Source organism: Piliocolobus tephrosceles, unplaced genomic scaffold, assembly GCF_002776525.5.
Source record: "Piliocolobus tephrosceles isolate RC106 unplaced genomic scaffold, ASM277652v3 unscaffolded_7865, whole genome shotgun sequence".
NCBI classification, from domain to species: Eukaryota; Metazoa; Chordata; class Mammalia; order Primates; family Cercopithecidae; genus Piliocolobus; species Piliocolobus tephrosceles.
The window spans coordinates 34,456-44,030 of record NW_022335235.1 but is presented as its reverse complement, the minus strand read 5'-3'; the positions used below and the strand labels follow the sequence as shown (position 1 = coordinate 44,030).

Sequence of the window (9,575 nt, the reverse complement as noted above, 5' to 3'; positions counted from 1 at the left end):
TTCTCTCCAATTGTTATCCGAAGATATCTCCTATTTCCCCACCAGCCTGTATGTGCTCCCAAATGTCCCTTTGCGAATCCGTCCATGATGCAGTTACAAAACTGCGTAATAGACAGTTTCATCTATGTGAGAGGAATAGACATATCTATCACAAAGCAGTTTCACAGAAAGTTTCTTTACAGTTGTTGTTTGAGGATATTTTCTTTTCCACCATAGCAGTAAATATACTCCTGAATGTCCCCAGAATCTCTTTCCCCTAACGGGATCCCATAAACCCCTATGAGAAGAAAAGTTTTACTCTGTGTGGGCAATGCATACCTCACAAAGCATTTCTTCATCAATCTCCTCTCGAGTATATATCTGAAGATATTTCCATTTTCACCATTAGCCTCAAAGCACTCCCGATTTCACCTTAGCTGACCCATGTAAAACAGTGTTAAGATACTGTTCTATGAAAATGGAAGCTTAACTGTGCTAGTGGACTTTATATGACTGGGAGCGGATTCACAAAATGTTTCCTTCTGCTTTCTATCGGAGGATATTTCTTTTTCAGTGTATTCTTAGGAGCGTTCCTAAATGTTCTTTCTCAGTTTCCACAGAAACATTGATTTCAAACTGCTCAATCCAAAGAATGATGTAACGCTATGAGATGAATACACACATCACAAAGCAGGTGCTCCGAAAGCTTCTCTCCAGTTTTCATCGGAAATCGTTTCCTTAGTCACCACAAGCCTGGGGCTCCTCTTAATAACACCTCAAAGATTACTCAAAGACAGAGCTTCCAAACTGGACAATGTAATATAAAGTTTAACGCTCTGAAATGAATGCACACGTTAGAGCGCATTGTCTTGGAACTCTTTTTTCTGGGTTTTATTTCAGGATATTTCAGTTTTCTCAATAGTTTGCAACGCACTGGAAAATATGTCTTTTTCTCTTTCTTTCTTTCTTTCTTTCTTTCTTTCTTTCTTTCTTTCTTTCTTTCTTTCTTTCTATTTTTCGGTGTAATACTTTATTTTCTACTGTATTAAACAAAAGCCAGGAAAATACCATGTTATTTAAAGGTAAATCTTTACTCCTTAAAGAAAAAATACAAACTGTGGTATTTTTAAGATAGATCATTATATTTTATATAATATAAACAAAATCACTAATGCATCTATATGCTTGGTTTCCTTAAACTACAATGAACCACAGAATGGGTGAAAATGCATTTACTTTTTGGTGGCAAATAAACATATTGGAAAAAACTCTTCACACATAGCATGCCTTTTTTTCCTTACTGTCTTCACACAGGAACTGACATAACCAAGATTTAAGAGCCACCACCTCCTCTCCCCTGTCCAAAGTAACCAGCTCCATAGGCCCCCCTACCACCTCCTCACTGGAATCCCCCAGATCCTCTGTAGCCTCCACTAGGCCCTCTGTTTTCTCCTCCAGAGTTGCCTCTAAAGCCACCTCAGGAAACTCGTTTATAGCCTCCACCAACACCTGCGCCATATCCTGCCCGAAAGGAGTTGGGGCTGCCACCATAGCCTCTGCTACCATAGCCTCCACCACCATATCCTCCACTGGTATAGCCACCGCCATAACCTCCACCACTGTAACTAGAACCTCCCCTTCTGTATCCACTTCCCTTGTCGTATTGGGCCATCTTGGGAGGACGTGGACCATCTCCATACCGTGTACTGCCAATCATAAGGTTGATACCAGCAGCTGAGTGTCTAGAGATTTGACGGATCATGCTCAGCATACGTTCATTTACAGGGTCCAACTGGCTGATGATAGCAGGTTGTTTGGTTACTTCAACAACCAGAGCCTCCATGCCTGCCTGGAGACCGGTGATACAGGCAGCAGCTTCATGAGATATTTGTAGTTTAATCCAGTCATCTACAAGTACAATCTGCCCATCAGATGGGACTTTCTTGGAGGCAAACAGAAGCAACTGCAGAGGTGTGACTAAAGTCATTCCTTTAGCAGAGATGGCTCGAGTTCTAATATTTTCACCAAATACAAAGAAGGGAGATGGGTGCTTCATGTCTTGGCCACTAAAAGGCCAATTAACAGATGATTTGTGGATAAGTGCATTATGTCCTTCAGTGGTGAGAATCTTTCTCTTTTCTTTATGATAGCATACATTGGGGTACACACCAAAGGCCAGGAGGGAATAACAACATCCAAATTATTATCTGGTCCAGTGTTAGTAAACACTTGTGTCAACAAACAATCTTCTGGAAACCCAGAATTAATCAAAATCTCTTTGAGTTGAACTTTGGCTTCCCAAGTCATTCTTCGTGTGGCCATATTAAGTCTTTTGTGCTCCAAGAACGTATCTCTGCTTCTTCTCCACCCATTCTAGCATCATCCCAGGCTTGGAATACTGATAAAAGGGCTACGTGATCATAAAATCTGTTTCCAGCAAAATTTCGATGGATATAGCCCAGCAGCTTTCCTTCATTGATGAAAGGCTCTGGAAAGCAGGTAGCAGCAGCAATGATACAGATAGCATCACCCACATAGAAAATACACCCCTTTATCATCATTTTCCCAAAACGAGGCTTAATGGGGAGTTTAGCCAGGATTCGTCCCAAAGGAGTCAACTCATCATTGGCATCTAATGAATCAAGCTCTCTAAGAGTGTGTTCTGCTTCAATCACAGCATCCAGAGGGAGAGGTTCAATTGCTTTGGCCATAAATTTCAATGATGGGGCAATTGAAGAAATATTCACAGAACATGCTGGTATCGATAGTAGCAGACAAAAGAACAATGCAAACTTCAGGATAAGCCTGAACCACATCATGCAGTACTACCAGAAGGAAGTCAGTATGAATGTCTCTTTCATGTATTTCATCTACAATTACATGACTGATTCCGCGAATGCCTGCTTCTAATTTTCTTAGGAGCACACCTAAAGTACAAAACATTATAATGGCATGAGGACGAGGAAGTATAGACTCAAATTGTACACTGTAGCCACAGATTTTTCCAGGTCTTCTCCTCTTTCAAATGCAACTCACTCTGCACAGAAACTGCACTGATTCTTCTGGGCTGAGTTACTACAAAGTTACACTCTGCTGCTCGGTCATTCTGGATAAAGTCATCTAGAATGAACTGGGGAACCTGTGTGGTTTTCCCACACCCAGTAGCACCTCTAATAATGACAACTGAATTTTGACTGATTGCTTCCAGAATCTCACTTTCAAATTGCTTCACAGGCAGGAACTCTCTCTCCTGCAAGATTGCTTGCAAATCATGATCCTGTTCCAACTGGTACATCAATTAATTCTTGAGGTCCACGCTTTCAGAAGAACCTTGCTCAAACACTGCCTTATAAAGAAAGAGGTATAACTCCCTCAGTGGAATGCACACACCAGAAAGCAGTTTCTCAGAACGCTTATGTTCAGTTTTTGTCTGACGATATCTCCTTTTACACCATACACCTGAATGTGCTCCCAAATGTCCCTTTGCGAATCTGTCCATAACGCAGTTTCAAAACTGCATAATATACAGAAAATTTTCTCTATGTGAGATGAATAGACATATCTATCCCACAGCAGTTTCACAGAAACTTCTTTCTGGTTTTTTCTGAGTATATTTCCTTTTACACCATAGTCATCCATATACTCTCGAATGTCCCCTGCAGCATTTTCTCCAAACGGGATTCTGCAATACTCAATGAGAAGAAAACTATAACTCTATGATTAGAATTCACAGGTCACAAAGCAGCTCCTAAGATATCTACTCTTCAGTATCTGCCTGAAGATATTTTCGTTTTCACCATAAGCCTCAAAACGCTCCCATGTATCCCTTCACTGACTCACCGAAAAGAGTGTTAGAATACTGCTCAATCAAAACGGAAGCTTAGAGGTCAGGAGATCGAAACCATCCTGGGTAACATGGTGAAACCCCATCTCTACTAAAACTACAAAAAACTAGCCGGGCGAGGTGGCGGGCGCCTGTAGTCCCAGCTACTCGGGAGGCTGAGGCAGGAGAATGGCGGGAACCCGGGAGGCAGAGCTTGCAGTGAGCTGAGATCGCGCCACTGCACTCCAGCCTGGGCGACAGAGCGATACTCTGTCTCAAGAAAAAAAAAAAAAAAAAAAAAAACGGAAGCTTAACTGTGCGAGTGGAATTCAGGTGACCTGGAGCAGTATCACAGAGTGTTTCCTTCTCTTTTTTATTGGAGGGTGTTTCTTTTTCACATATTCTTGAGAGCATTCCCAAATGACCTTGCTCAGATTCCACAGAAACACAGATATCAAAATGCTCAATCCAAACAATGATGTAAATCTACGAGATGATTATGCATATCACAAAGCAGTTGCTCTGAAAATTTCTCTGTACTTTTCATCAGAAGATGTTTCCTTTCTCATCACAAGCCCAGGGGAAGCACTTAATATCCCTTCACAAATTCCTCGAAGACAGAGCTTCCAAACTGGGCAATGTACTGTAAGATTTAACTCTCTGAAACGAATGCACACATCAGAGAGGAGTTTCTTAGAAAGCTTCTCTCCTGGTTTTAATTCAGGTTATTTCACATTTTGCCAAATTCTTCAATTCGCTGCAAAATATCCCTTTTTCAGTTTGACAGGAACAGTGTTCAAAAACTGCCTCATGGGAAAAGAGGGATAATTCCCTTAGTGGAATGCACACATTACAAAGCAGTTTCTCAGAAAGCTTCTCTTCAGTTTTTATGTGAAGGTATCTCCTATTTCGCCACAGGCCTGAATGTGCTCCCTAATGTCCCTTCGCATTTCCATCCATTATGTGGTTTCAAAATTGCATAATAGAAAAAAGTGTATTCTATGATAGGTGAAGACATATATTCCACAACGCAGTTTCAGAATACTTCTTTCCAGTTATTGTCTAATGATATTTCATTTTTCACCATAGCAGTCCCTGTACTCCCGTATGTCCTCTTATAGCTCTCTCTTCAAACGGGATTCCTCAATCTTCTAGGAGACAAAAAGGATAACCCTGTGAGTGGAATGCACATATCACAAAAGAGCTCCTTGGAAATCTTCTCTCTGATATGGATCTGAAGATATTTCCTTTTTCACTGAAAGCCTCAGATCGCAATAGCATATCACTTCACAGACTAAACAAAAACAGTGCTAGAATACTGCCCAATGAAAACCGAAGCTTAAGTGTTTGAGTGGACTTCACGTGACAAAGAGCAGTTTCACAGAAAGTTTTCTTCTGTTTTTTATCGCAGGGTATTTCTTTTCAGCATATTGTTAAGAGCGTTCCCAAATGTGCTTTCTCAGGTTCCACAGAAATATTGAGTTCAAGCTGCTAAATCCAAAGAATGATTTAATTCTTTGAAATGCATACACACGTTGCAAAGCAGTTACTCCAAAAGATTCTGTCCAGTTTTCATTGGAATGCATTTCATTTCTCACCACAAGACTTCGGGCGCCACTTAATATCCTTTCACAAATCTTCAAAGACAGAGTCTCCAAACAGGGCAACGTAGTGCAAACTTTAACTCTCTGAAATGAATGCACATGTCAGAGCGCAGTTTCCTGGAATTCTCCTTTCTGGGTTTTATTTCAGTTTTTGCCACAGGCTTCAATGGGCTGCAAAATGTCACTTTTTCAGTTTTACAGCAACAGTGTTCAAACACTGCCTTATGAGAAAAGAGGAATAAATCCCTGATTGGAATGTACGTATCTCAAAGCACTTTCTGAGACAGCTTCTCTCCAGTTTGTACCTGAAGATAACTTCCATTTCACCGTACTCCTGAATATCCTGGAGAACGTCCCTTTGCAAATCCGTCCATGGCACACTTTCAAAACTACATAATAGAAAGAAAATTTTATCCATGTGAAATTAATAGACATATCTATCACAAAGCAGTTTCACAGGAAGCTTCTTCGCAGTTTTTGTCTGAGGATAGTTCCTTTTTCATCACAGCCTTTTATATACTCCCGAATGTCCCCTGGTTGATTTTTCTCCAAATGGGATTTCCCATTCATCCATGAGAAGAGAAGTATATCTCTGTGAGTAGAATGCACACGTCACAAGGCCGCTCCTCAGAAATCTTCCTCCAGTATCTATCTAAAGATATTTCCGTTTTCACCAGAAGCCTCAAATCGCTCCCGAGTATGCCTCAGCTGATTCAACTGAAACATTGTTAGAATACTGCTCCATGAAAACAGAAGCTTAACTGTACGAGTTGAATTCAAGAGACCTAGAGAACTTTCACAAAAAGTTTCCTTCTGGTGTTTATCAGATGGTATTTCTTTTTTTTTGTGAGGAGTCTCGCTCTGCTCCCAAGGCTGCAGTTCAGTGGCTGGATCTCAGCTCAGAGTAAGCTCCGTCACCCGAGTTTATGCCATTCTTCTGCCTCAGCCTCCAGAGTAGCTTGGACTGCAGGCGCCCACCACCTCGCTTGGGTGGTTTTTGTATTTTTTAGTAGAGACGTGGTTTCACCGCATTAGCCAGGATGGTTTCGATCTCCTGACTTTGCGATGCACCCGTTTCGGCCTCCCAAAGTGCTGGGATTATAGGCTTGCAGGATGGTATTTCTTTTACAGCATATTATTCAGAGCGTTCCAAAATGTCCTTTTTCGTGTATCACAGAAACAGCGATTTAAAACTGCTCAATCCAAAGAATGATTTCACTCTACGAGATGAATACACACATTACAAAGCAATTGCTCCGAAACTTTCTCTCCAGTTTTCATTGGCAGATGATTCGTTTCTCAGCACAAGCCTCCAGGTGTCACTTAATATCCCTTCACAATTTCCTCAAAGACACATTTTCCAAATGAGGCAACTTAGCATAAGCTTTAACACTCTGAAGTGAATGTTCACGTCAGAGAGCAGTTCCTTGGAAGGCTTTTTTCTGAGTTTTATTTACGGATATTTCAACTTTCACCGGAGTCTTCAATAAGCTGCAAACTATCTCTTTTTCACTTTTACAGGAACAGTGTTTAAACACTGCCTATGAGAAAAGAGGTAAAACTCCATGAGTGGAATGCAGACATCACAAAGCAGTTTCTCAGAAAGTTTCTCTCCAATTGTTTTCTGAAGATATCTCCTATTTCCCCACCTGACTGTATGCGCTCCCGAATGTCCCTTCATGCTTCCGCCCATGATGCAGTTTCAAAACTGCGTAATAGAAAGGCAGTTTCATCTATGTGAGATGAATAGACATGTCTGTCACAAAGCAGTTTAACAGAAAGGTTCTTTCCGGTTTTTGTCTGAGGATATATCCATTTCCACAATAGCAGTAAATATACTCCTGAATGTCCCCGGTAGCTATTTCTTTTAATGAGGTTCCATAAACCCCTATGAGATGGAAATTTTAACTCTGTGTGGGAACTGCATACATCACAATGCATTTCTTCATACATCTCTTCTCGAGTATCTATCTCAAGAAATTTCCGTTTTCACTCTTAGTCTCAAAGTGCTCCCGATTATACCTTAGCTGACTCACATAAAACAGTGTTTGGATACTATTCAAAAAAACGGAAGCTTAACTGTGCGAGTGGACGTGATATGACCTGGAGCGATTTCACAGAAGTTTTCCTTCTGGTTTCTATCGGAGGATATTTCTTTTTCAGCGTATTCTTAAGAGCGTTCCCAAATGTTCTGTCTCAGGTTCCACAGAAACAGTGATTTCAAACTGCTCTACCCAAAGAATGATGTAACTCTACGAGATAAATACACACATCACAAAGCAGTTGCTCCGCAAGCTTCTCTCCAGTTTTCATCGGAAGTCATTTCCTTACGACAAGCCCAGGGGTGCCTCTTAATAACACCTAAAGGATTCCTCAAAGACAGTGTTTCCAAACTGGGCAATGTAGTGTAGTCTTTAACTCTCTGAAATGAGTGCACACGTTAGAGAGTATTTTCTTGCAATGCTTCTTTCTGGGTTTTATTTCAAGATATTTCACTTTCGCCATAGTTTTCAACACGTTCCAAAATATCACTTTTTCACGTTCAGAAGAATCATGTTCAAACACTGCCTTATGATGAAAGAGGTATAACTCCCTCAGTGGAATGCACACACCACAAAGCTGTTTCTCTGAAAGCGTCTCTCAGTTTTTGTCTGATGATATCTCCGTTTACATCATATGCCTGAATGTGTTCCCAAATGTCCCTTCACGAATCTGTCCATGACACAGTTTCAAAACTGCGTAATATAAAGAAAATTTTCTCTATGTGAGATGAATAGTCATATCTATAACATAGCAGCTTCACAGAAAACTTCTTTCCAGTATTTTTCTGAGTATATTTCCTCTTTCACCATAGCCGTCCATATACTCTCGAATGTCCCCTGGTAGCGTTTTCTCAAAATGGGATTCCGCAATACTCTATGAGAAGAAAACTATAACTCTATGAGTGGAATACACACGTCACCAAGCAGCTCCTCAGATTTCTTCTCTGCAGTATTTGTCTGAAGATAATTTCGTTTTCACCATAAGCTTCAAACCACTCCGGAATATCCCTTAGCTGACTCACCTAAAAGAGTGTCAGAATACTGCTCGATGAAAACAGAAGCTTAACTGTGCGAGTGGAATTCACGCGTCCTAGGGGATTATCACAGAATTTTTCCTTCTCCTTTTTGTTGGAGGGTATTTCTCTTTTTTTTTCTTTATTATTATACTTTAAGTTCTAGGGTACATGTGCATAATGTGCAGGTTTGTTACATATGTATACTTATGCCATGTGGGTGTGCTGCACCCATCAAGGCGTCAGCACCCATCAATTCTTCATTTATATAAGGCATAACTCCCAATGCAATCCCTCCCCCCTCCCCCCCATGATAGGCCCCGGTGTGTAATGTTCCCCTTCCCGAGTCCAAGTGATCGCATTGTTCAGTTCCCAACTATGAGTGAGAACATGCGGTGTTTGGTTTTCTCTTCTTGTGATAGTTTGCTAAGAATGATGGTTTCCAGATGCATCCATGTGCCTACAAAGGATGGAAACTCATTCTTTTTATGGCTGTATAGTATTCCATGGTGTATATGTGCCACATTTTCTTAATCCAGTTTGTCACAGATGGACATTTGGGTTGATTCCAAGTCTTTGCTATTGTGAATAGTGCCACAATAAACATATGTGCGTATGTGTCTTGATAGCAGCACGATTTATAATCCTTTGTGTATATACCCAGTAGTGGGATGGCTAGGTCATATGGTACATCTAGTTTTATATCCTTGAGGAATCGCCATACTGTTTTGCATAATGGTTGAACTAGTTTACAATCCCACAAACAGTGTAAAAGTGTTCCAATTTCTCCACATCCTCTCCACACCTGTTGTTTACTGACTTTTTAAATGAGTGCCATTCTAACTGGTGTGAGATGGCATCTCATTGTGGTTTTGATTTGCATTTCTCTGATGGCCAGTTATGATGAGCATTTTTTCATGTGTCTGTTGGCTGTATGAATGTCCTCTTTTGAGAAATGTCTGTTCATATCCTTTGCCCACTTTTAGTTGGGGTTGTTTGTTTTATTCTTGTAAATTTGTTTGAGTTCTTTGTAGGTTCTGGAAATTAGCCCTTTGTCAGATGAGTAGATTGCAAAAATTTTCTCCCATTCTGTAGGTGGCCTGTTCACTCTGAT

At 40.7% G+C, this 9,575-nt stretch overlaps 1 pseudogene; it reads right to left on the bottom strand.

Moving 5' to 3' along the window:
• Positions 1-1,251: 1,251 nt before the first annotated feature.
• Positions 1,252-3,325, bottom strand: LOC111535044 (annotated as a pseudogene).
• Between the last annotated feature and the right edge of the window lie 6,250 nt (positions 3,326-9,575).